General features: G+C 39.7%; 2 long non-coding RNA genes across 5 annotated transcripts in view; both read right to left on the reverse strand.

Moving 5' to 3' along the window:
- The window catches only part of LOC133278856 (uncharacterized), a 41,884-nt gene extending 20,886 nt beyond the window's left edge, over positions 1 to 20,998 (reverse strand). The window contains exons 1-3 of the long non-coding RNA XR_009746710.1: positions 20,630 to 20,998; positions 19,443 to 19,579; positions 17,317 to 17,402 (exon numbers count right to left, since the gene is read on the reverse strand). This is a non-coding gene — a long non-coding RNA (uncharacterized LOC133278856). The remainder of the gene's footprint in view (positions 1 to 17,316; positions 17,403 to 19,442; positions 19,580 to 20,629) is intronic.
- Positions 1 to 25,814, reverse strand: part of LOC133278855 (uncharacterized) — an 82,103-nt gene that overhangs the window by 51,607 nt on the left and 4,682 nt on the right. For 3 of the 4 annotated variants that reach the window (XR_009746708.1, XR_009746706.1, XR_009746709.1), the window contains exons 3-4: positions 25,580 to 25,681; positions 21,758 to 21,919 (exon numbers count right to left, since the gene is read on the reverse strand). This is a non-coding gene — a long non-coding RNA (uncharacterized LOC133278855). Of the gene's footprint in view, positions 1 to 21,757; positions 21,920 to 25,536; positions 25,682 to 25,814 lie in introns of all 4 variants that reach the window. The other variant, XR_009746707.1, reaches the window with a different exon arrangement.

Genomic DNA, 25,814 nt, shown 5'->3' on the forward strand with positions numbered 1-25,814 from the left:
GAGGGTTTAAGTTTTATTTATTTTATTTCTTTTGAAGACTGTACCACATCGACACTTCAGATGAGATTTCTGAAAGCACTTAACATTGCATCTAATTCTAACCCAGTTCAATCCCAGCGGTGAATTAAATGGAAGCAGTATTAGGTCATTCTGAAAACCCCAAATTAATCCCTACTGTTACCTCATTTAGGTCATGATAGCTCCTTTTCACCTGGTAACAAACTAACACTTGTAAGGATACAGATTTTCGTGACTCAAGAAGAATGCAAAAAACAGAATTTTAACATCTGGGTTGATAAAAGCCCAGAAATACTGGGCTTTTACCCAGGTTTTGGTGTAAGAGACCAGCAGGAGGAGAGATGCCTAGGGCTATAGCTTATGTGATAGGCTATAAGCTGATGTATAAAGGCATAACTCCACCAAGACCAGCATCGGGTTTTTTTTCAGTGAAGCTATGGCAGCTGAGCTTATTATGCATAGCTTAGAGCAAACCACTCAATAAATTGCACAGAGCTAATGTTATTCAAGAGCAACTGGTATATTTTGCCATGCTGATGATCCTAAGGAGACACTCCTACAGAGGTCAGTTCAAAGCCTGCCATTGACTTTCAGTGGTTCAAAGAAAGCAGGTTTTCCATGCTATAACAAACTTCAAAGCTGCCCTGTCCCACTGTCCCCATCCCTGTTCCTTCTCTGTTTATAGTCACCTCCATAGTCAACCCCAAAACCCCAGCCATACGATCCCCAGTATAATCATCATCATCTATGAGCACTTCAACAAGTTAAATCTAACATGACAACAAAAAGTGGATGGTCAAAAAGTCTTTTGTCTTACAGAACTAAACACCAATAGATCAATATAATAGATCAGTATTAGATCAATACAAGTTTACAAGCGGGTAAGCAAAACCACAAGTATAAAAACCATCCTTTTTCCAGATTTCCAGCATAACACCATTTCCCCTCCACTGCATTCAGCTCCAAATATTATCTGCCAGTCACCTTTCACCTAGCTCCCACTAGAGCTGACCACAACAAAACTAACATGTCTTGTGACCTTATTGCCATGTGCCAATTCAGCTGATTTAATCTTTATATGAAACTACATAGCTCAGATTAGGGGCACATTTAATAGTTCTTAGAAAGTCAAAGAGCAGTGATGAGAAGGATACAGCACTTCCAGCAACAAGCAAAAATAGGAGAAGCTCAGAGAAATACATCACAGCAATCAACAGTTTGAGACTTGACAAAACCATATTTAAATGGTAGACAGAAGAAGCCACGGTGGCACATTCAGCTGTTTGCATCCCTTTTGGAACTGGCATTCTATAAGTTTGTTGTTTGGTTGTTATTTTTTTTCATCTTCAGCTAAGGCTTGATTGAAAGTCATCTTCAAGAAGCCCATTCACACACCCACAGCTTCATAGCCCAGTAGTTGTGTTTGAGAAGCACAAGTGGTTTTGTGCAGGGTTTGTGGATATATCCACTGGGGGAGGAAAAATTATTTTTAGACATATCCTGATGCATCATGGTGTTTATGTAGAAAATTTAAAAACAGTTGGTCAGAGAAAATTTGACTTTTACCATGTTAGCACATGAGTGAGAGCTGACTCACATTTTTATTATCTGAGTGGGTCTCGTCTACTGGAACCATCATTTCCAGTAGTCATATCTTGTACTTCTCACATCATCAGTTCTTCCTCTGCAAGTCTTCCCACACATATTTCAACTTTCAAGGATAAAGAATAAGGGAAGTGGGAACACCCTACTCATTCCAGTATGCAAAATAAACCACTACTCTGGGATTAAGATCGGAACAGTAGTTTCAGGATATAGATACTAGTCAGTTAACATCTCACATCTGCTTTGCGCAAAGGTGATGTGGAAGACCAAAGAGAAGCCAGAGAAAGCAAAGGCTGTCATATTTTTAACAGAGAAAACTTTGCTAAACTATTGCAAAGAAAGTAAATTATGAAGAATCTTTAAGAGAAAAAAATTCTTTTCACTGAGATATTTTCATATGAACATTAATATACCTTAGAGTTTTGCTGCATGAGACAAGTACTCACAAAATCATAAACCTGGATGACATCTGAAGACATCACGTAATGTACACTACCATCCTAGGACAGAACCAGACCCGCATTTTTCAGTTCTTCAAAACTTTTATCTAGCCCCTCTCATTTTCAGTGATGGAAATTACACAAATATCCCAGGCATTCCTGCCCCAGTGATTCATTATTCTTACTAGTAATTTTTTTTTCCTAATGTCGATTTAAACCCAGTCCTTCTTGTCCTAACCACCACCGGTTTGAGGGCCAAGGATTTTCTTCTAATATTGTGTCTTACTTTTATGGAAACAAAATTTTGAATAAGAGGAAACAGTATTTTTTTCCAGAAGAAAATGCAGTACTTGAGATTTCAAAACATGAGTTATTTTTTGCTTTGTTTTAATGCGAATCTTCTCTTGCTGGTTTTGTCAAAAGCATTATAAAAAAAAGCTCTTTATGGTGCCTCAGAAATCCAGTCCCGATCTGGTTATGCAATAAATCAGAAAAGACAGACTACTCTCATGGGGCAATGGGGTTGATTTCGAGTCCAGACTGGTTTCAGAACAGTTAAGCTTTTAGATTCTTATCTGAACCGAGCCATTTGAAGCTAGGCCTTCACTTGCTAGTAGTTTACTTTTTCACCTCCAGAGACTTCAGTTTAATTCCTGGTTTAGGTCACAGTGAAAATGAGTTTGGTGGTTTTCATCCTAGTGGACTTCTGTCAACATTGAAAAACCACCATACAGTCCTGCACAACTGGAAATTTTTGCTTTAAAGAAAGCCTGGACTGGAATGCCAGAGGTTGCTGCAAGATGAGACAGAATTGCAATGCTACAGCTATATAGAGAATTTTGAACAGCACCTGACACTGAAGTCCAGTGACAAGCAATAGAGATTAACTGCTTGCTTGACAGGGATATTTTTGTTTGTCCAAACTCATAAATTTCTGAATCAGTATCTTCACATATTTGCCCAAAAATTTCATAACGAGCAATGACAACAGAGAAACTGATCCCAGACACTGCACTTTAAATTAAATGGTTGGCAATAATGTTAAAGAAATAATTTGTTGTACAAAACTATTTCTATATGAAGGTATATTCAACAGTTTGATACTGTTGACCTCAAAAGAAATACCGAAAATAAGAAAAGACAGATAAAGTGGTGAGTTTTAGATCAGAATATAGATTTACATTTACCATACTAAAAAGAAAATACAAAAATGCCTGAAATAAAATGAAAAAATACAAATAATAATCTTTGTCTTCCACTTCCGTTGCCCTTTTTTCCTTCAATCACAAAAATACAAATTTGTTCTCAACTGCCCTGTAAACACAGACACAAATGAAGTAGAAACATTCTCATGCATAGACAGTGCTAAGCATGAGTTTCTTGTTTCAGGTGTTCCAAAGATGGAGATGACAACAGTGGAAGAGTGAGCTTTCCCATAACCCAAGGGACTTAAACGATTTTCCACCAACTTTCCAAAAATGTTCACATATGGTTTCAAGGCTAGAGCTGAAAAGATTTTTTTTTTTCCCCCATATGTGAATTAGGAGGAAACTGAATGGGAATGAACAGTTTTGCACTGTGGGAGTTGATGTCACTTCAGATACAGGCAGAATGCTGTGAATTCAATCATTTGTGGTGCTGGAGTTTGCAGTACAATTCATCACTTGCTGCAGGTTATGTTCCAAAATCTCCACTTTTACTAAATAAAACCAGAACAATCACTTTTCTTCCCCCCCTCTCCCTCCCCCCCCCTTCTTCAACCACAGTTGCAATAGAAGGCTTGTGTTTTGCAAGACCACATAAATGAATATAAAATTTGTTTTCCTGAGTTTGTGGTCTGCCTTAAGCAAGACTGAAGTCATGTGAAACGTCACATGCATCTCAGCAGAACATCTGCAGTGAAGAAGAAGGAAGACAACAAAGGGACCCAAATCATCTTAAAAAGTGCTCCCCCCCCTCCAATGAGCAAATAAAATTTAATAAATAAAAAGAAGCAACACACATGAGAACTATGGCACTGATTTTATAATTAATTCTCAAATGCAAATTGAAAAGACCTATTTCTCTGATGCTATCACAGCTTTATCCATAGGGAGATTTCTGAAGAGTTCAAGGTACTTGACAGCTTGATGATAGCTTTCTCATTCAGTGAAATCTATTGCATAATACAGTAACCTAAAGAACATAGTCCTACAATAGTTTTCATCTACTCATTTGATTTTGTAATATTAGTATTTACAGCCTACAGTAAAATGTCAGTTGTGGAGCTGCATCAAAATCCAGCTCTCCAGCCTCTTATAAAGTGGACAATATTTTTGGTAGTGGAAAAGAAAGGATTTATTCAAAGGCAAAATCACAGGAAAATATAATGGAAACAAAAGACCTGACAGAAAAGGGAAACCATTCAAAAGCTATAAGCTTTTCCAGGAAAAATGCCCCACAGGGTTTTCAATCTACTGCTCCTAGAACTGGAGGGAAGATAAGTAATAATGGGAAAACAGCTTCTCCAGAGAGTTAGAAAATAAAAGGGTGCAAACAAATTAGAAACAAAGAAATACCCTCAAAGCATCTGCACTGATAAAGGACACAGAAAAAGCACACCTAACTTCTTCAGGTGAGAGAACAGTCAGAAGGAGAACTGATCGACAGCTAGCCTATGAATCTGTACAGGAATAGGGAAATTTCAAGAACTGGAAAATATGAATAAAATGTAACAAAGTCACTAATGGATTACAGTATAATCATTTAATAATATAATTCAGAGTAAGACCAAAGTTGCTTCCAGCCTTTCCCATCCATCACTATATGTTGTCATCCTCATGAGGCTCAGGTACCAGGATCATACACTTTTCAGAGAACGGTCTAACAAATGATGCACGTGATTACCTTAGAGGAGGAGAAAATCTAAACATGTGTGAGGACTGAAGAGTACTTGGAAAAATGGCATTTAGATGAGAGTTGGTAGTGTTGATTCACATAAGAAATCTCAAGCCCTAGCACCTTCAAGAGATGCCCTACACAGATGTCCCTAGAGCTTTTTGAGAGGCCAATTTGGTTTTCAGTCTACAAAATCAGTTAGTCTGATCTGATGAATGAAGAACTGGATTACTTGATGGTTACCCATAATTGTTTGTATTTTAGGATTAGATCAGTTTAGAAGGGGAAAATATAAGAGTATAAATGATTTTTTATTAAGTCACAGATGTACTTAGCAGTATGGTTTATGGTACTGAATTTTGTTGACATCCAACTATGTATCAGGTAAAACAGTTTCCATTCTCAGCAACAAGATTAATGAATTTATGGAAATAGTGAAATAAAAGTTAACATAAATGTAATGAAAGATAAAAACTCTACATTATTCTATTTTAAAATGGGAACACAAGAAAGCAGAGCATGGTAAACAAGTAAAATGTCCTTAGAATGAAAGGCCCTTAAAAGCCTCTTTACTGCAAGAGCAAAGGTTCTACATAGCTTAAGTTTCATGTTTGCTGATGTCCACCTCAGAAACACCAGGGATCAGCTTGATGAGTTTAAAGCAGCTGATCACAGTCCCATTAGCTGTACATAAAGTGTGTGCACAATGTAAGAGTCTGAATCTAAGCAGGCTTTACGATGTAATGCCTTTGAGGGGAGAACTGTCCCCACTAGCAAGATCTTGCTCCTCAGTTCATAATGCTGTTTAAAACATTGAATTTTGGATGAAAACTAATCAGAAGCCTTGATTCTTTTGGAACATTATATTTCTCACAGTGATTTCTTTTTTTTTTTTCTGGAAGAATATAAATTACCAGATGGAATTTCTGCACTACATTCCAATTCAGACAATGACAGCTTGATGAAGACCTACATGCACATTCGGTTTGCTATATCTTTGTTATGGCCAATGTCTTGCTGTGCTGTCATTTTCAACTCAGAAGTAGATGCATTTCAGTAACTAAAATGTTCTTAATTGTGTTCAGGATCTTCAACAATCTGTAGCACTTAGGTCTTAGACTTGTAATTGAATCATCATGGTAAACTTACTTCTGTTTGGATCCCATTAAAGTTAATCTTACTAGAGTTGCCTGCTTCCAAATACAGTACAAATGTACATCCAGTGCAATGATCAGATAGTAAGTTAAAAAACTTAAGTAAGTACTTTCTCACAGAACACATATTAAATTGAAGATCTCACTGATACAGGAGACTTTGGGAGTCAGACAGAAAAAAATAAAAGACTTCAGATAAATCCATGGACAATACATCTGTTAGCAGCTATTACAAACAGTATTTCAGACTGAACCTCTGGCTGAGAAAGTACCTGTGCCCCTGACAGCTGGAACCTGGGAATTGGTGTGGGAAAACAGAGTGCTACAACTGGCACCCATTAATGGCCATGCGGGTGACAAAATACTGGGCCAGGAAGACATTTGGTGGGACTCAGCATAGCAGTCATTATGGCTAGCAGGAGAACTGAAAAAAGTCAGAGAGCACTGCATATACAGGAAGGACAACCAATACAAGACTTTGTTGTTAATCTAAAGTAACAACGACCAGTTGGACATCTGTGCCAATGTGCTGACAATGTGTACTCCCAGCCCTGAAAGCAAAATATATCCCAGGGCACCATCAAAAGGAGTGTGACCAGCAGGTCAAGGGACGTGATTCTCTCCTCTACTCCACCTTCATGATACCCCACCTGCAGTACTGCGTTCATTTTTGGGGCCCCCAAAAAAGAGGGACATGGACCTGCTTGAGTGAGTCCAGAGGAGGACACAAAAATTCTCAAAGGGCTGGAGCACCCCTCCTATGAAGAAAGGCTGAAAAAGTTTGGGTTGTTCAGCCTGGAGAAGAGGAAGCTCCAGAGAGATCTTCCAGTAGTTTCCAGTGCACAAAGGGAGACTATAAGAAAGATGGGAGAAAACTTTTTAGCAGAGTCTGTTGTGACAGGACAAGGGGTAATGGTTTTAGTCTAGATATAAGGAAGAAATCTTTTACAGTGCAGTTGGTGAAACGCTGGCACAGGTTGCCCAGAGAGGCGGTAGATGCCCCATCCCTGGAAACATTCAAGGTCAAGCTGGATGGGGCTCTGAGAAACCTGATCTAGTTGAACATGTCCCTGCTCATTGCAGGCAGGCTGGACCAGATGGCATTTAAAGGTCCCTTTCAACCCAAACTATTCTATGATTAAAAAAAAAAAAAAAAATCCTCAAAGAAGCAGCAAGAGGAAAGGAAAATACGCAATTTGAAGGGGAAGAAAAAAAAAAGTTCACAGACATGTGCTTTTTCCTCCTGTCCTGTTTAGGGGAGCAAATAATGGTATGGAAACAGACAGTCGCATAAAACTGCAACCTGTCTCCATCCCTAGTCATTATGGAAGTCCTAATCTTTAAGCTTTAAGCCTCCAGACTGTAGTTACTACCTGAGGAAGAGTTGTGACACTGTATGTGACAAACCTTGTCTTCTAGCCAGGATAGGTTACGGCTACTTACAATTAGTCCCACCATTACTGGCTGCACGCTAAGAAGAAAGAGGATCGCAACTACCTGGATTTCCTAAGCAATTCCCTCTTCTACTGCTCAGAACGATGGGAGGTGATTTCACAGAATGTGGGACATACAGAGAGAAACCTCAGTGATGTCAATTAGTTTAGTTTCAGAAAGAATGCCCTAGAGTAGAGGTTCAGTCATGTTGTGTTCCAAGGTGCATTAAGATATGCCAGTGTGTCTCTCAATAATTACGTTAGAGGAGGACATGCCATGTCTGCAGCGCTGGAAAAATCACACACAGAATCATAGAATTAGCTAGACTGGAAAAGCCTTTTAAGTCCACCTGCTCCCCCAGCACTGCCAAGTCCACCACCAAACCATACCACTAAGGGCCTTGTCTACATGAGTTTTGAACAGTTCCAGGTGTACTGATTCCACCACTTCCATTACAGATGACAGTTACACTCCAATCACAAGAGCAATAAATGTTATTTATCCCACAACATACTGCAGAGGCGAGAGAAGTCCGGATCTGCACATAAAATCACTCAAACACACTATCCTGCTTCTTTAAAACAGCTTTTCTTCTAAATCTACTCCCTCAGCCAATTCTTAATTTCTTAATTTCTTTTCCAGAGTCAATGGCACAAATCTATAAAATGTACCTCCACATAAACTATTTCAGTGCAGACTGGACCTTAATGTGTCAAATTAGACATGCAATTAAGATTTTGTAGGCTTCACTTCCAATGATAAGAATGGCTGAATGAGCAGGATGGGGAGGAATTGGAGCATTATGATACTTGGGTTTGTCTTTCTGCAATTACAGGGATGAATTTAGATGAAACCATTCTGCTCTCTGTGGCTTTAATGAAGACCACTTGCCTTGCCTAATCAAAAAAACAAAAAAGTATATATTTGAGAACCAAAAATATCTTGGTCTACGCACATAGGCAGAAGTTTCTAAGTGGGCAAACTTCCTTGTTGCACAGCCCCAGTGCACCTGTGCAACAGCTGGATTTAATCTATTGAGGACTGTGTTTTAGAAGCCCTTACCAGATTTTAGGCTGGAAACTGAACAGTGCCTCACCCAGCCATGTTACAGTCCACAAACTACTTTTAACGTTTCAGTGAGGGTACAACAATTGTATTCTGTCAGTTAAAGAGATCCAGGGAGGATTTGTATGTTGCTGGGGGTTTAAAGAGGAGAAAACAAAACAAGGCAAATTCAGCTGATGAGAAAACTAATTAACCATTTGGTTTGGTGCGGTGAACAGAATGTTAAACTTATCGACAAATGCCATTGACATTTGTGCTTGATTCATTACAGAACAGCTATGTGCAAACAAGATTGTGATCAATGCAGCTAAGTTAATAATATTCACAGCTTCATAAGAGGGGTACTTCCTCCATATCTTTCAACAGTTACATACCTTCACAGTCTGCATCAACAAAACACAGATTTAGACATAAAGATCAAATACCCTGCCCAAGGGCTGAGCACAAATTACTATCAGCCAAATGACAGCACAGTAAATAAGTGAGGCTCTGAAGCCTACAGGCTTTCCCAGCATTGATTTAGGAAATCTATTTTTGGACACTTTGTTTTCTTTTTTTCCAACTCCCCCTCCAATCATGGGCAAAATTTTGATACCACGGACCTAAGTGGAGACAGGTTTTTAACCATTAGCCTTACCATACAAATTCATCTGTTAAACAGATGGTATGAGGTCAGGACATGATCTCATACCTTTTTAGGCACAATATCAAACCCACGTGATCACACCCAAAGCATCTAAGGCAAAGGAGCTGGATGTGACAAGACCACCGGAGCACCACTGCTTCATCATGAAGATGAGCTGAGCTGTTTTCTAACCTTGCAGAAGGCTGTTTTTTTTCCAAAAAGACTGAAAATGTTGTCTTGCCTTCCCTGTAAGCTCTAAGACTCTATTCCTAAGGCTCAGTTTTGGACACATTCCTTGATACACTCCCCCTGCTTCTCCCTTCTGTTTTTGAAGCTACTCTACTAGCACTGAAGATCACCAAACTGAAGTGAAACACATTGTAATAAAATTAAACAAAATTGCTACTGGAAAAACAAACTCTTCTTAACACTGTGGTTAAATGATCAATTCATGGACATCTGGAAAAGTTATTACACAAACTGCAAATCTAACCTAGAGACCCTTCCTAGCCATCCAGGTGCTAACGTTGCTGTATGCTCTGAGGGAGCAACTTAATATTACTTGGCAATGTTCTGCTTTATATAATTGGTGGGGGATATTTTTTCTTGACTTTCCCTTTCCATCAGCTACAGATTGACATCCTATCTCACTCTGTGGCTCAACAGATATCTGATACGAAATGAAGCTGCTCCTCAAGAGAGGCTGATGAAAGCTTATCTCACAAGCCCTGACATCCATCTAGGGGTGGGACCCTGGACTGTGTTCCCTGTTTTGGGGTGTAATTATGTGTGACCTAAAGAGCCATAGCAAACACAGAAATTAAGACTCCTCCTGAGTTTGGCGATCAAGACCTAGCTCTGGGAGAAGCTCTGCTTTAGATCAAACAGGTCATTCAAGGCTCAATGAAGTGGGAACACTTGCTTTTCATTTTAATGAACGAGAGGGAGGGAAACTAGCTGCAGTTGACCTGAAGCAAGTATTTTTTTCTGAAAGTTTTGCTGAACTGGAAAATCAACTTTTCACAAAGCCCTTAATCAACACAGGCTTTCATGTTAAATTCAGATGGATAAAACCCCCTATTGTATATGCTTTTTTTTTTCCCCTTAGCAATACTATTATTTTCTTCCTTTGTTCCACTTTTTCCCTGGAATTAGCTTTGCTTACACTAAATTAAATGTTTGAGCTTAGACACTGAGAGGGGCAAGGTGGGTCTCCTAATCCCTTAGTGCAAGTCAATCTACGGAAATTAGGAAACTTTCTCATTTTAAAGATTTATCAATGAGTTTCAGTTAATCAACCATACAAGAAGGATCTCAGCCTGCATATAATTTAATGCTAAAAGGAAAAGCAGCTGACTAGAAACTCACATTTGAAAATATGTGAAAACCCCCAATCCTCTGCCCGAGTAAAACAGTAGATCTTCAACTTGGCAAAACTGTGGGGTGAGAAGATGAAGTCTAATTCCTGCAGTGTGAGATTTTGTGTATATCTGGAAACACACAACTTGTTGTATTATTTTGAGGCTGAAGGTTTCACCACAATAGAATGTAAGAGGGTCTTTCTCTTGGTGACAAGCCCTTTCACATGTCCTTGCCCTGAAGAGAAAGGAATGCCAACACATTGAGTCACTTCTGCATCTCCCATCACCATATTTTTCTTTCCCATGCTCATCTTGGCCAGCTGTTACATTGTCCCAGCTCATCTTTATTTGAACAGCTTGATGGTATTCCGGAGCAGCAAGGCAGCCCACCAGGCAATTCCCATCCTGATACACTGCTTTTGCTGATTTTGGCAATATTTCATCACACAGATTTACAGGGAGAGACAAACAGCTGACTGATAGACAGATAATTGGTGGATGATAGAGCTCTGCAAGTAAATTCAGATTCTATTCTTTATTTGTTTGTGTTTTAGTTCTTGTCAAGGGCTTTGATGCAAAAAATCAGCACGTTTTCTAACATGACTTCCTTAACAACAAGTTCTGCAGAAATTCCTTTTGCAGAAATTCCCAGGAAGCAATTTTAACACAGCTTTATGCAAATCTCACTTTTAAATGGCAGCTCTTACTCTTCTACTCATCTATGCTTTCACGGAACAACTAGAGATTTTGACGGACAGTTGCTTGGGTGCTCACCATATTTCAGCATACATGTGACTCCTATATTACAGTGCTACTTGTTGCTCTAATATTTACCTTAAAAATACCCCTGAATAGTTAAGAAGTGTTATTAATTTCCTATCTGTAAACCAGGAAATTAGTCTCAGAGATATTAAGGAACAGACGGAGATATTAAGGAACAGATCCTTGCCTCCTTCCCTGCCAACCCCATGATAAAAGGCAAAGTCCAAAATCTAATGTAACTGAGGTGAAATTTGGACTGTAAAAACCTGAGCACATCTTTCACAGACGCACTGACTAGGCAAAAAATATGTGTCAGTACAAAAAAATAAACATATAAGTACCTAAAGTTTTTCCACTATGCTTACACAGGACTGCAAGCTTCTCATCAAAAGAGTCTTTATTCTTAGCTCATTGAAAAGCTTCCTTGGGAATTACATACTAGGAGGAGGCCTTAGGCCTAAATTCCCTTCAGGAATCTGAGCATGCCCAAAACACACTTCCTCTCTTGAGTTCAATACCAAACACAACAGGCTTTGTTTTTAGCATCTAAAGAAAGCATTCACATTTGGTAAACCCTGCAAAATGAAACCATAAATAAGTTAGCAGCTTTGAAGCACCTGAACAAAGCTTTAGATTAAATCCATTCTCAAAACAGATGGCGACAGAGATGATTTCTAAATGGGCAGAATTCAGAGTAAATAACAGCATAAAGCACACAGAGAACAGTATCAAAGGTGTATGCAGAGTGGAACGGTGGTGACCTTCCTACAGAACATTGCCAATACACAAGGGCACATCTACATATCTCTCAGCTCACAACTATTTTGGAGGGAAACTCCCAGTGAATTTTGCAATAGAAAGCGTTAAAATAACAGCTCTACCTTCTGCACACACACCACAAATAGTAAGCACTCACTTGACATGCTTCAGGTTCCACCTATATCATTAGCCATTAAGAAGCTTGCATGGTCAGTATTGCCCTTGTCAAGTACAAGATAAATCCACAGCAAGAGCTTGATTTCAAGCTCATATTGCAAAGGAGGTAATTATAAACAAGAAAAAGGAGAACTACAGCATTGAAAGACAAGCTGAAGTGCATTCACAGTGTTGGAGGCCCAACTGCTACTGCAGCTTTATATTTAGCTCTATACACCCAACTCACTGCAGTTTATTCAAAACTTTGCAAAGTGAGTTCACAGAGGATGGACAAATGTTCAAACCTTGGTCCAATAGCATATTACAGGAGAGTAGAAAACAAAGAGGGAGGAACAGATTGTATAGTCAACTTTTCTTCTTTTGGGAAAGTCTGCCAGTAAAAACACACCCCACTGCTGCAACTACTATCAATGACTGCATGTTTGGAGAAGGCAATGTAAATGGACAGATTTTAAATCAGTGAAGCTATGCTGAGGTTCAGACTGTTCTCAAAGGCTTTACTTTACCTCTCTGAAGTCTTACCCCCCACAACACTGCCTTTTATAGCCCCTTGTAGAAAACCTCAAGCATACTGCCTTCTACTGTGAAATGCAATGCAATTGAGTCCTGACACCGAGAAACAACTGCATTGCGTCTTCTATTGCTTTACTCCAGGGGTATGCTAGTCACAATTACTGCTTTACAATAGTCCACCTTTCAATTTCAGGAATAGCTTTCAGCTCTGATAATCTGGGAAACCACAAAATCTGAAAAAGTCTATGAGAATTTCATACCCAGATACTGTTAACTCTCATCTAAAACTCCAGTGGGTTAACACAATAGATTGACTCATGCAGACAGACATTTACTCCAGCCTTATTTAAATCATCTTAACTGAGCTAAAATTATTTTTAAATGCGAATGTCTATTACATCTTCCATAGTTTAATCTGAATGGGAGACAACAGTGCCATTTGGGCAGAATAAATGTGATGGGGCAACAACTGCTTTGAGCCACAGCTTCACGCTCGAAGGAAGTCCTGTCCCACAGAAGAATAAAAAGCTCTCAGACAGCACAAGGCTGTGTTATCCAGATAATGGAGGCACTGTAGGGACGGAGCCATATAATACTGGTTCTCTGGCCACACAAAGGTGTGACAGCATGTGTTACTGACCCAATGCACTCACCACCATGCTGTTCATTCCCAAAACAGGAGACCTGACTCTTGTAGAGAATTACTGCCAGTCTGAAAATTACATGCATCCACTCAGGCAATTGCATTCAATATTCAGAAAACATTAATTGGCATTAAGAAAAGCAGATCACTTTGGGCAAGTCCTCCCTCTTGCCAGAAGTGACAGATTTCCTTCTCTCAGCTGCAAGCCTTGCTCTCAGCACTCCAGCCACTCATCACGCCGATTCATTTGCAATGGATGTAACTCGTATGGGCAACCACTAGCCCATATCATCATGCTTCCTACGCAGCTGCTCATAACTGTAGGCCTCTCAACAGCACCGAGCCTTCAATCAAAACAAATTGTTTGTTTCTTTCTGACCACAAGAAGAAGTCTGGTTTCATCGTTTGCTTTGGCTATATTGCCTGAGTAAAAACACACTATAATGCTAGGAACTCCACTCAGCCCTCTTCAGATCTAAAGCCATACGGTTGCAGTTTACAGTTCTGACTGACAATGCGAAATAATTCACAACTGCTTTTGAGGCTGTAGCACTCACCAAGGAAAACTTCTTTTTACACTTTATTACACTGAAGTCCTACATGACTGTGAAGGTGAAGATATTTGCTGAGGGGTTTTGGAAGATGGCATGAGAAAGGGTTTTCAAGGATGATATAGTGCACAGCATAGGGATACTCAAGCTAGTATGGGAATGGTAAGCCACCAGCCAGCACAGTGTGGGGCTCCTCAGGCAGCAGTCCACTCGGTCCCCAGCACCCAAGCCTCCTTGGCTCTTCCTAGGCTGCACTGGGAAAATTATTTGCTTTCACTCCTCTTACAGCAGCTTGGGAACAGATATATATATATTTCAAATAACCTTTGGAAACCTTATTTTCTGACATGTTCCTCCTGGCTGCTGGAAAAGCTACTCTGAATCCTCCTCGTTCTTTATGTTCTGCTTGTTAATGTTGCTGCCTTTGCCCTCCACAGAGCCCAGCTCCCTGGCACATCTTCTTATTGTAAAACAGAAACTTGTGATAAGCCTCAACACAGGTCCAATCCCAGAGCTAATGGAGACAGACAAAAATTATACTGAACTGGGACAAATCTGTAAATTTAAACACCCGTCTTTTGTATCATCTAATGGTATGTCAGAAGATCGTCACAGTCTGAAAGAGAGTAACACAATGTGGTTTCCTGAGACCGGGAGGGACTGGAGCCAGTGACCCAGGAGGTACCATCCCTTCCCATGCTCTTCTTTTCTTTCCATGCTCCCTTCTTGCTGCCACACATCTAAATTTAGGCTGTGAACTAATTTTAACTGTAAGAGGCATGGGGTTCACTCTTTTGAATGTCTGACACACTGTAGGAGCAGGGTAACTAAAACACAAATGCTTATGTAAATTCATCTTTGATTTTGTAATCAATTTAGTTCACTAATTTGTTGCAGGGATTGGCTGAAGTAACATGCCAGAATTTTTACTGCCTCTCTGCCATAAAACTGACAAGCGTAGGTTTTCTGGTTTTGTTTTTACTTCCTTTCAAGTGTAATAACTTCCCTTTTCATAAAATGCCAACATATTCTTTTAAAACTGTCAGGCTGCCATCAACCTGGTCATGATCCAGTGCCAGGCCATAGCCAGACAAGATGAGTTACAAGGTAATCTTTTCCCTGCCAAACAATACAAAGATATTGGCACCTTTCTCACGGCTGCAAATCAGCTCAAAGGGCTACAGAAATCAGAAACTCAAGAATCACTTCTTCCTCTTTACAGTGTTTGCCTTGCAAGGAAAGTGGCATTCTGCAAGGAGCCTAATATTTTCATTAATAGCACGCTGGTTTCTTCCCTTTCTCCAAGCCTTTTCCTCCACAAAAGTCCTGGATATGATTTTAATGAGACTGAGGATACACACCCCCCCCCCCCCCCCCCCAAGTTACACACTGGATTCCTGAAGACTGGTTTCAAGGAAATGTTACTCCCAGATGAAATACAAAGCAGCTGCACAACTTTGGCAGGGAAGACTGCACAGATGCCACCAAAAAGTGAATCACTGTCTCAGCCTAACTGGAAGTGCATCAATATTCCTATTCAGGAAGGTCATGTAGCAGTGGAGACCATCCCTGACATCATATAGAAAAAGCAGTTCAAAAGGCCACAGAACTGGAATATGGACCCCATTTTTTCCATATGACTGACATGAAAAGTGAGGGTTTGCGAAGTCCACCAGCTGGTAAATTAATGCATCAGCATAGTAAAAATTTTTAGACAGAACCTTAAAGCAGTTGTACTTTCATGAAGTGATTTTGAAACGGCACTTAGGTTCTTTGCTGCTACAGTCCCTCCAAATTCTTGTTGCTTTTAAGTGATTTATGTGGGTGGTACAGAACTTCCACCTGCTACCACCATCCCTCACCTTGGATTTCAGCCTCTTAACTTTATGGTTTGGAAAGGGCATCAAAAATCGTGATGAAAACAAGTGTCTCCCACCAGTACTTTCTATGCCTCTTATCCTAGTAAATGCATAACCAGTATCTTTGCACATGCAGAGAACGGGTAGGGATTGCAAGAAGATCCAGTTAGTGCTGCTGGCAAAATTTTCTTTCTTTTTCTTTTAACAACTTCAATTGCATGACCATAAAGTATACGGTTAGCCCAGCAGCATTAGTGCATCAATCCTTTCCCATACCAATTCACTGAGCAGCATGGTACTATGGGTGCCAAGCTGAGAAAAGCTAGCCTGGGCTCTGACTGAAGTCAAGATGGTTTTAATTTGGCCTGCATAGCACCACCAGGAACAGAGATTCATGGAGCCAAACTTCTGCCCTCAACCCAGTGTGGACAACTCCCTGTTTCTAATAAGGTAGAAAAAGGGTAAATTAAAGGCAGGATTTGCAGTCACAGTAGCAAAATAGTTAACAATGCCAAGACCTATTCCAAAACAGAGACAGCTGCGCACTCTGGCAATGCTTGCAGCAATAAAAGCAGTAAATAGTAATTTCTGTCCCAAGAGCACGCATATAGGGATATGTTATCAGGTATTTGCTGATAATGGTGTGTTATGGAGCGATAATGGTATGTTATGAAACAATAATGGTATGGAGGAAAGGTGAAATTTTTTCATAATGACTTTTCAAAGTAGAAATGTCCTCAGGAAGGCACTGGGTTAGCTAATGTAACATATTTATAGATATTACTGATAATTACTTGTCATTAGAACAAATATGCATGTTTATCCACACACAGTACTTGTAGAAATGCCCACACAACAAGTATAGCAGCCACACACATACTTTTTGAAATCTTGGACTACCATTAGTCAGGTTTCCGCTCAAAATAAATGATTTATCAATAGACAGTAGCCATTCAATAAGGGATTTGGCCAACATATTACCTCTGGGAAACTTGAATGAGAATTTATGGCAGTAGGTTACAGCTCCCTGGACTGGTAAGGGTACATAACTCTAGTATTCATAATTCTAGTGTTTGCGTCCCTTAATCCAACACAAGGTATCATTAGAAATGTAATGTTTACACTCACATTAGAAATCACAAACCCTGAAGCACACATTATTAGAGAGATGGTAGCTGAATATCGAACACATTAATTTTAAGGCATGAAGTTTGAGACAAGCACGCAGAGGATGATAGTAAAACTTTCGCAATAATACAGCTCAATTGTTCCGGAAGCATGAAAAGAATGATTAAAGAAAATAAAAAAGAGAAAGGTGACACAGCTCACTGAAAGCATGAAGTGATTTGGGAGTTTGTCTAGTTCTGCTTAGGAAGCCAAACGAACAGCTCACCAAGGGAAAACGATATCCAGTGAGGAAAGGAAATCAGATGAATACACAATTTACACACTGTCTAGATAAGAGATATTTACCTTCAGATAACTTTAAATTCAACTACTGAAATCAAGTATTTCCGGTCTCCAAAACTCTTGTGACTTAGACCAACATCTTAATAGCTCTAATCCGTGTAGTTGGAGATGAAAAAAGAAAAGAAAAAAAAAGAGAAAATCAAACAGAGCTTGAGGTACGTTACACTCCAACTTGATCTGTTACTGGATACAGAGCAAGATAAGGTATATTCAATAAGGAAGTCCTCAGGCAATCTTCTGCTTATAGAGTACTGCAAACAAAGTAGCCCTCTTTAGCTTGCTCAGTATATTTCATATGAAATGTTTAACTAGAAAATGGTATTATATTAAAAATAAATCTCCAAGGAGAGTTGCACTTCAGCTGCACTCCAAAGCTCAGCGCAAAACATTAGGCATGCAAGTTATGATGATGGAGAAACCAAATTTCCACTCTTAAATTTATATGGCATAATTAGTGACAAATCTACACAGAAAAATATTTTTAAAATACTTTAGTGGTTAAGCAGCACCTTCCTTTCTGATGAACTAATGCTATTCTTTACATCAAATCTAACCTCACTCAGTAGTTGCTTTTGATATCAAAGTGGAGCCTGGTGCCATGAAAAAATATTAAAACTGGTGTAAAATTGAATTTTACATGCTCTTTAAGGCATCTTAAAAAAGTTGTAAAGGTTGTCTTGATATTATTGGAACCCAGCTTCTTTGCTTATGCATGAAAAGCCCTTTCAGGTTTCTTTCATAGCATCATAGACTCATTTAGGTTGGAAAAGACCCTCATATCATTGAGTCCAACCACTTGCTCAGTCTTCCTGTTCTTTCTCTTGTTTCCTGGAAAGCAACAACATACTAGCATAATACTTGCCAGTGAACCACGTAAATCCAATGAAAATGTACGCACTGGATCTCGGTGGGTCAAGACTCAGCACCAGAATCATTCTCCTCTTTATCTCTGTGCTAGTCTCCATGAAATAGCCTTTTACAATCCCAAAGAAGTCAGGAGGACAAGCACTAACAACCCCATTTTACACATTGTTACCACAGCTCCAAGGATTTTTGACAAAAGCATGTGGAAGAATGTAGGGCATAGGTAAACGGGAAAGTCCTCTGAGTATGTGCTATCAGTAAGCTTGCCATCTCTTCATCTGGGTGGAACCTCATGTAAAGGGGCCACTGCTTTTGTGCTAAAGCTGTAAACTAACTTGAAAGACTAACCTTACGAAAGACTAATTTAACTCCTCTCTTAAGGAAAGGACTCATTCTTCTTAGGAAGTACCATATGCTGTTGGATGTATGGAGAGTGAGAATTAATTGTGGACAATGATATAGGTGCTGCACTCATCTATAATGTAACAGGAACATTTTGAAGGAAAATAAATACAGATGAGTCCTCTGACATATGAATAGTAGCAGAAGGGAAGCTTGATATGTTCAGCATATGGCAATACATAGTTTTTAAGTCTTCACTAACATAGCTCATGAAATGTCACCAACATACCTTGAAAACAGTGGTATTTTTTAATTATCTTTATTTGTTTTGACATTTCAGCCTTTACTATTTATATGTTCTTTAGCATTAATGTTGAACCAATCTGGCTTTATTTTAGCAGGCAACACTTTATTAACACTCTAGAACTTCAAGTTTCCTCAAAAATGCCTTCAAAATGCAATTTGAATGACAGCCAGCCATAAAAGCTACCTCAAACTGAAAAGGATTAAAAAACGGAATGGACTTTGGAATGAAGAATGTCTAAGTTCAGTTACCTAAGTCTTATGAAAATATAGCAAACACGAAGAGTAGATGATGTGCCACAGGGAAAAGTCTTACACAGGCTGATTGCCTAATCAACATTTCTTTCATGGATGCACTCTCAGTCATAGCATACTGGTGAGTAAAGAAGTGCCAGTGCTTTGAGTTACATTCACATGCCAATGCAAACTTGAGCTGCATTTAACATATTTGCCTCAAAGAAGAAACATTCCCATAGTAACCTCATAGTTTACCTCAATCCCTCCACCCTAGGCACCCTACAGCTGGGAGGGGATCACTTTCCGCAACATAAAATGGGAGTGAGAAAAGCCTAAATATTTGAAATATTTAGCTATATTTAACTTTGTAAAAAGTAGTTTACCTTGTACATGCATCCTGTTTCCCCTCCATGCTCTATCAGCATAGCGGAGCTCTCAGCAACACGGTGGTGACTCTCTCCACTTCAACTCCAAGGGTAGCTGTAAACCTTCACAGCCATGTTTTGCCCTGGGTCATTTGCTTCAAAGAGAAAAGTGAAAAAGAAAAGTGGAAAAGCAAAAGAGGGTACAGAATTAGCACTATCCTTTTCACTCCTGTGGCTGACCAGGAGGGAGGATTAGCTTCCTTTCAGAAATCCTCCAGCCTTTAGCCTTTAAGGCCCAAAGAGAAATAATAGAATTTTGGTTGTTCCTCTTCCTGGGGGTTTAAAACGTCACCAGATTTTAGGAACTGAACCAACAGGGGAGGGAAAGCGTTCTCACAACTAACTGCCTTCCTAACATTCTTTCCCAGCATTCATGGGACAGAAAAAAAGCCACAATAAAGTGCCTACCCTGCCACACCTGGTAATTACTAATTACACAGTTAATCACACTGGAAAGGCCACACAGCCTAACTGAAGTAGAAACTACGGCAGAAATATCTTTTTTCTTTTTTTTTTTTTCTTTTTACTGTTGCTCTTCTACTGCTTTGTGTGTGTGGGCAATCAGAAGCTGTCATTTTCAGGCTGCGTGGATGGCAAAAGCTAGAACTGACATATTTAACTTGGGAGGAGGAAAGGTGAGTTTTATGGTGAATGGCAGGAGCCAGTTAAAAACTAAACACCTGTCATCTTAAATAGAAGGAAACCTGCTATCTACCGAAACTCTACTGAGCAGAGTCCAACCCCACCTACAGAGAGCTTGAATTACAGGATATTTGTTATAACAAACAGAAGAATGCTAGGGAACCCAAGACAGGAGTCAGGCTGGGCAGTGTTGCAGCTGTCTCCCCAAGGCGACAACCTTTCCCCCAGTGCAAAGGGCAGCCCCGCCACGGAAGAAATTGTCATTTGCATAGTCAACCTCCTTTTTGTTCCTCGGCCTCAAGGCTAGAAGAAAGGTAGTCGTCCTGCTGTTTGTGGCTATGATCCCATGGGAAGTGCTGCCCCTTCCTCCTATAGGGAATGGAAAATAAAATGTTTTACATGAACTACAGCGATTCTTCAAAAATCATCAGGCAAGGGAAAGGGTAGGCCTATCAGTGATCATTTGGAGAATGCTTCCCAACGGCCAGCCCAAAGGTCCTTACCAGAAGAAGCTGGGGAACTCAGGACCTCACATGTACTGGTCTAATACATCAAGAAGCAGGACTGCCATGGGAGAACAGGCCACACGCTCCTTGGAATTCAGTGTATCTGGCTGGCTGATGAGAAAGTATGGCCTTAGTTCTCTTATAAACCAGAAATAAGACTAATGGCATCAGAAGAATTGCAGCAGGGCAGAGGTGGTAAGAAAAGGGAACATGCTCTCTGATTATTTGACATAAGGTGGGTGAGAAAACAGATCCCATCTTAGGAAACTACTATATAGGAGCTAGCTAGGTTAAATATAAGAGCTTGCTAGGTTAGGTCAAACAACAGGCTATCTCAATATCTTGTCTCAGACGGAATGCAGCAGCAGATGCTACAGTAGGTGCATGAGAAACAGCAAGAATAAAACAAATGTTCTGCTTCTGCTTGCAAAACTAGAGGGATGACAGATAAAGCCCCTCACTATGTAACCTCTCGCTACTTTTTCTGCTGCCAGAAAAACAAAGGAATGGAAAACAAATATTTTTTTGCAACTTTTCTCCTTTCCATACAATGTTAATAGTATAGATCAAATTCAGAAAGTAAGCTGAAATACAGAAGATGCAACGTAACAGCTACTACTCCTGCATTCTTAGGAACTGAACAATCTTAATATTCATTACAGAACTAAGATAGCACAGAGGATTGAGACGCCAATCACTGCCTTCCATATACAAACTGAATATGCTATAATTATTTCCATCTTCTTACTTAGAAATAAAAATTTTGTTTGAAAGCAGAGCTGGTCATAGGAAGCAATGGCAAGCATAAGCCACAGACTTAGCATAACCTACTTGTTTCCCAGTGTATCAAAAGTGTATGCATGCAGCTGAAAGGTTTGAACAGCTATAACTGAAGGGAAAATTTGGCCTGGTCTGTAAAATCAGGCTAAAATAATAGTCAGATCCATACTCAGTACAGCTTCCCCTCCCTCCCTTTTTTTTTAAGCATCATATCCACTAGTTCCCTAGCTTAAATCTCTTGCTGAAAACTTACTTTAAAATCTGATACTAAACAGCCCAGCCATAGTCCTGATACAAAATACAGTACTACAGATGACACACTGGGAAAAATAAAACAAAATTAACATACCAATCTTTGTGGCTGGACCACTATACCATTACTGGCATTTTGCTTATGTAGTGATTCCATTGGTGTTTTGCATTACATGGCAAAACCATAGGTTCCCCTTCTAAGAAAAGACTTGCTTAATGTGCCAAATGGTACATCTGGAGAGAAGTACTGCCAGCCTGCAATGATAAAAAAAAAAAAAAAAAAAATTAATCTGATGCCTGCTGGCTACATTTCTAAAGGAGGGCACTCCTCATAATATTTCTACTGAGAAACATATTTTGGTAATGTATTGTCTAAAGCTTTCAGGCCAGGAAGTGTCTTTAATCCATTATTCTATGGCTTTTTATTTTTTTGGCAAATCCTGTAGCTGCAGGGGAGATGACTGCAGGTTTGGTGAGATAACATGTATTATTAGTGCTTTGCTTTATCTTGTTCATTAAAATATTCTGTTGCCTTCCACTGTCAGAGACACCATCAGGCATAGAATTCATTTGATCTTTGACTGAGTAATGTAAAATGAAGCCCTTTGCCTTATAGTGTAGATTTAGTGTCATATGGTATTTAAGGCTTAACACATACATCAGAGAAAACAAGTAGAAAGGACCTAGTAGATCAGACCTGGTCCATTAGAACACGTTTTTCTGAAATGTATTAAATTGCTACCATATAAAGTCTAGTCAGCCCTTCCAAGCAGTGACTTCTGCCACTTGTTCAAATCAAGCTGTTACTGGCAATGGGATTCCTGCAGGGGGAACACCTCTGTGCCCCTTGTCTATTGTTACAGGGCTCTGGACAGCTAAAAGGATCTGACTATACAACTCCAAGCAGAGACCTGAGTTGCAGCAGACATCCACATGAAGTTTTTGATTTAAGTAGCTTCAAACCATGTCTCCTTTTTAAGTGTTTTCTTCCTGACATTTTCACAGAAAGAAAAAAAAAAATCCCAAGCATTTTAGACTCTGGAGATTCAAGTTTGCACAGAATGATACAAGCAGAGGTCAGATCTGCAAGGATTTCGTCCCAGTGATGTAAAATATAACTGCTATTAGGAGAAGTAACATAATAGATGTCATGGATGATGCTACTGCGGCACGGTACACAATTAATTCATCGTAGACTCAAGACACCACCAAACACATCTGCCCCAGCACACAAGGCAGGGATACAAAGATGCCTTGGAGCAAGGCTTTGCATTGCTAAAGCTGTGCCAAACCATCTGAGAGCAAAACTGTACAAATCTGCAGCCGTTTCAGAAGCTGAAGGAGTGCTCTGGTTTTGAGGTTTGTAACAGGCCCTGCATTAGAAAAGGCCATCCAAAGAATACGGGTGATTTTTTTCCATGAAAGGTGAATGATTTTCCAACCGAATACCTCCCTGATCCACTGATTCTAGGCATGCTTTCTGGAGTTTTTCGAAAGAGACCTACATTATAGATCTCAGAACAAGTGTTCCCAAAACACTGCTCTAGAGTTGTTCATAACCAGTCTGAAATTGTCTGTGGACCATATTAAATACTCAGTGGGGAAAAAAAGTGATGCCTTTTTCTAAAGAGTATTTCATATCAAAAAATTGCACGGGGAAAGTTGAGATAGCTAAGACAGGGTACTTAGTACAGCACTACGAATGCTTCAGGGATGACACATCACTGCATGTGACAATGTAGACACAACACAGGTAAAATACTTGAAATTCTGTAAAAAGGCTATGGGTCATTATTACTGACTCACACTGCAAGGTTAGGGCTGGGAGGGGTAGGAGAGAAAGATGTGCCTTTCAGGGTTACATCTCTTGGAAGTTGTCTTTATGCTGTGAAACTTATCAGTTAGAACAAAGACAATGATAAGAGTTGGCTTGGTCAAACTGCTGGTTTTGAATGGCACATGTATGGCCACACTTTGCCTGCTTCCCTGCTAGTTTAGGTGCATGTAACTGTGCTACAGACATCCCTTCAGCTCTGCTGGGTAGCTGTACTACTTCAGCCTTCAATTAGGTAATCACCACTTCCCATAGTATTAATGAATACTGAAAAATAGAATGAAACCCACATTGACCTTTCAAAAAGTCCCTGTCATAATCTTCCTTACGCAGACAAACTGCCAGCTGTCACAGGAAGCTTCCGTGTTTCATAATGTAAATAGTATAAATTGCTTTGATGTTTATCAGTGCTTCCTTAATCTGGAAGCACCTCCTCACAAACTGACTGCGCACATTAAAAGACCGACCTGAAGTTTGCAAATAAGTCAAGTCTGGCAAACTCATCTGTCCTCGAAATATACTGATGTTTTTCATCTCACACAGCAGTCCCTTTATTTTCCCAAAGATCAGAATTTTTACATTCCAGGAGGTAGTTTTCAGGATCGTTCTTTAGTTCCTTCCTGAAGAAACATGTTTAAAAATTGATCTTATCTAAGTTATTTCCCTTCTCTGACACAGAACATTAATGGAAATTTGAACAAAGAATTCAGAGCAGCATGCCTGTTGACAAGTGGATAAGGAGTGTCTACATTTAGACACAAGCTACTGAAATTTTCAAACAGCTTGGGGACATTAATCTCTACAGAGCCTGATGTTATTTGTTTACTTTCAGTGTCCAGACCTGTGCTTCATTTTATTGAATAATCAGCTCTGAAGTCTTCCCCGTGGCACATAATGCGCATCTCTTATTTTAGTGTCAGACAAAAGATCTACAAGGATCAAGGATCATAGCATGTATCATGAATTCTCGCTGAACTTCTTTTTCTGTAGTGAAAACATTATTTTTCCTCCAAAAACCTGTAATTGCAAAAGAACAAAGCTCATAGTGAAAATAGATGTGTCATGGATTTATCCAATGATAAAGTAAAAGTTCCTTAATATTTAACTTTCATAATAACACCTAAATTAGGTACATGCTTTCAGAGACACAAACTGTTCCAAGCCTTGCTGTTTCACAGATGGTGGATGCAGAGACTAAGTGATTGACTGAAAGTAACACAGCGAGTCTGTGGCAAAGTCAAAAACTGATCCAAGAACTCCTGATTCCTATCCATTGCCTGAACCACAAGATGATTGTGTCTTCCAACTTGCATTATTATTTTGTACCTTTATATGTCATTTGCCCTCATCATGCCCTGTTAAAATTGCTGTCAATACTATAGAAAACACCATTTTTATCATCAATAACCCCCATGTTCAGCATCATAAGCTCTCACCCCACCTCAAGGGAGGTCCAGGAACCCCTCCCATCACTATTCCCAGACACACAGCATTGACAGCCCACCTCTCAACAGTCCTGTGAACACAACCCCACAGACCTCCTACCTCCTCCCAACCTCTTGAGCACAATCTGGCTTGCAATCTATTTACTAAATGCCAAACTAGGTGTGGTATGTGTGCATGTCTCTGCTGTACCTATTAGTGTCTTCAAGGCACCTGTGGTTCAGAAACCCCTTTCCTACCTGGTTCATGCTCTCACTGGTGCTGAGCAGCTTCATACAGCCAGCTCCAGCTGCAGGAGCAAGATCCCAGTGCTCGTGGAGGGACCATGCAGTAAATGACACCTCTGCAAATACGTTTTTGAAGAACTTAAATTCCAGGGAGGAAAATCCCAAAGCTTACACCTTTTCGGGAGGATGACTGAGAACATGGTAACAGAAAGACTGCATGGGAGAGATTCAGAAAAATACAACCTGCCTTTAACCACTTCACATTACTACTTGTCAATGGGAAATAAATACTATACGTGTGTCTCTGAAAGCATCCCTGATGTGATATGTTGTGCAAAGCACATGCCAGAAATCTAGGAATTGCATACCACTGTTTCTTGGCACTGACCACCACAGAATGGCTCATCGTACCTCGCGTTCACACGTGGAGTGCCTCAGGTTCTTGCCAAGTGAAAAGAAATTGTGGTGGTTTAGAAGCCATCAAATCCAGCTTCCACAGCTCTTAAAAAAATGCTGTGGGAAAAAAATGAAACAAGCATGGGAAATATTTGCATAGAAGAATAAATTAATATGGAAGTCTACAGTGCATATAACATTTATCAACAGTAAAAATAACAGTGATTATTTCCCCCTTGAAAATTCTTTA

This window comes from Pezoporus flaviventris, unplaced genomic scaffold, assembly GCF_033815535.1.
Source record: "Pezoporus flaviventris isolate CSIRO_AGI_PZ_B2104156 unplaced genomic scaffold, CSIRO_AGI_Pfla_v1 ptg000070l, whole genome shotgun sequence".
NCBI lineage: Eukaryota > Metazoa > Chordata > Aves > Psittaciformes > Psittacidae > Pezoporus > Pezoporus flaviventris.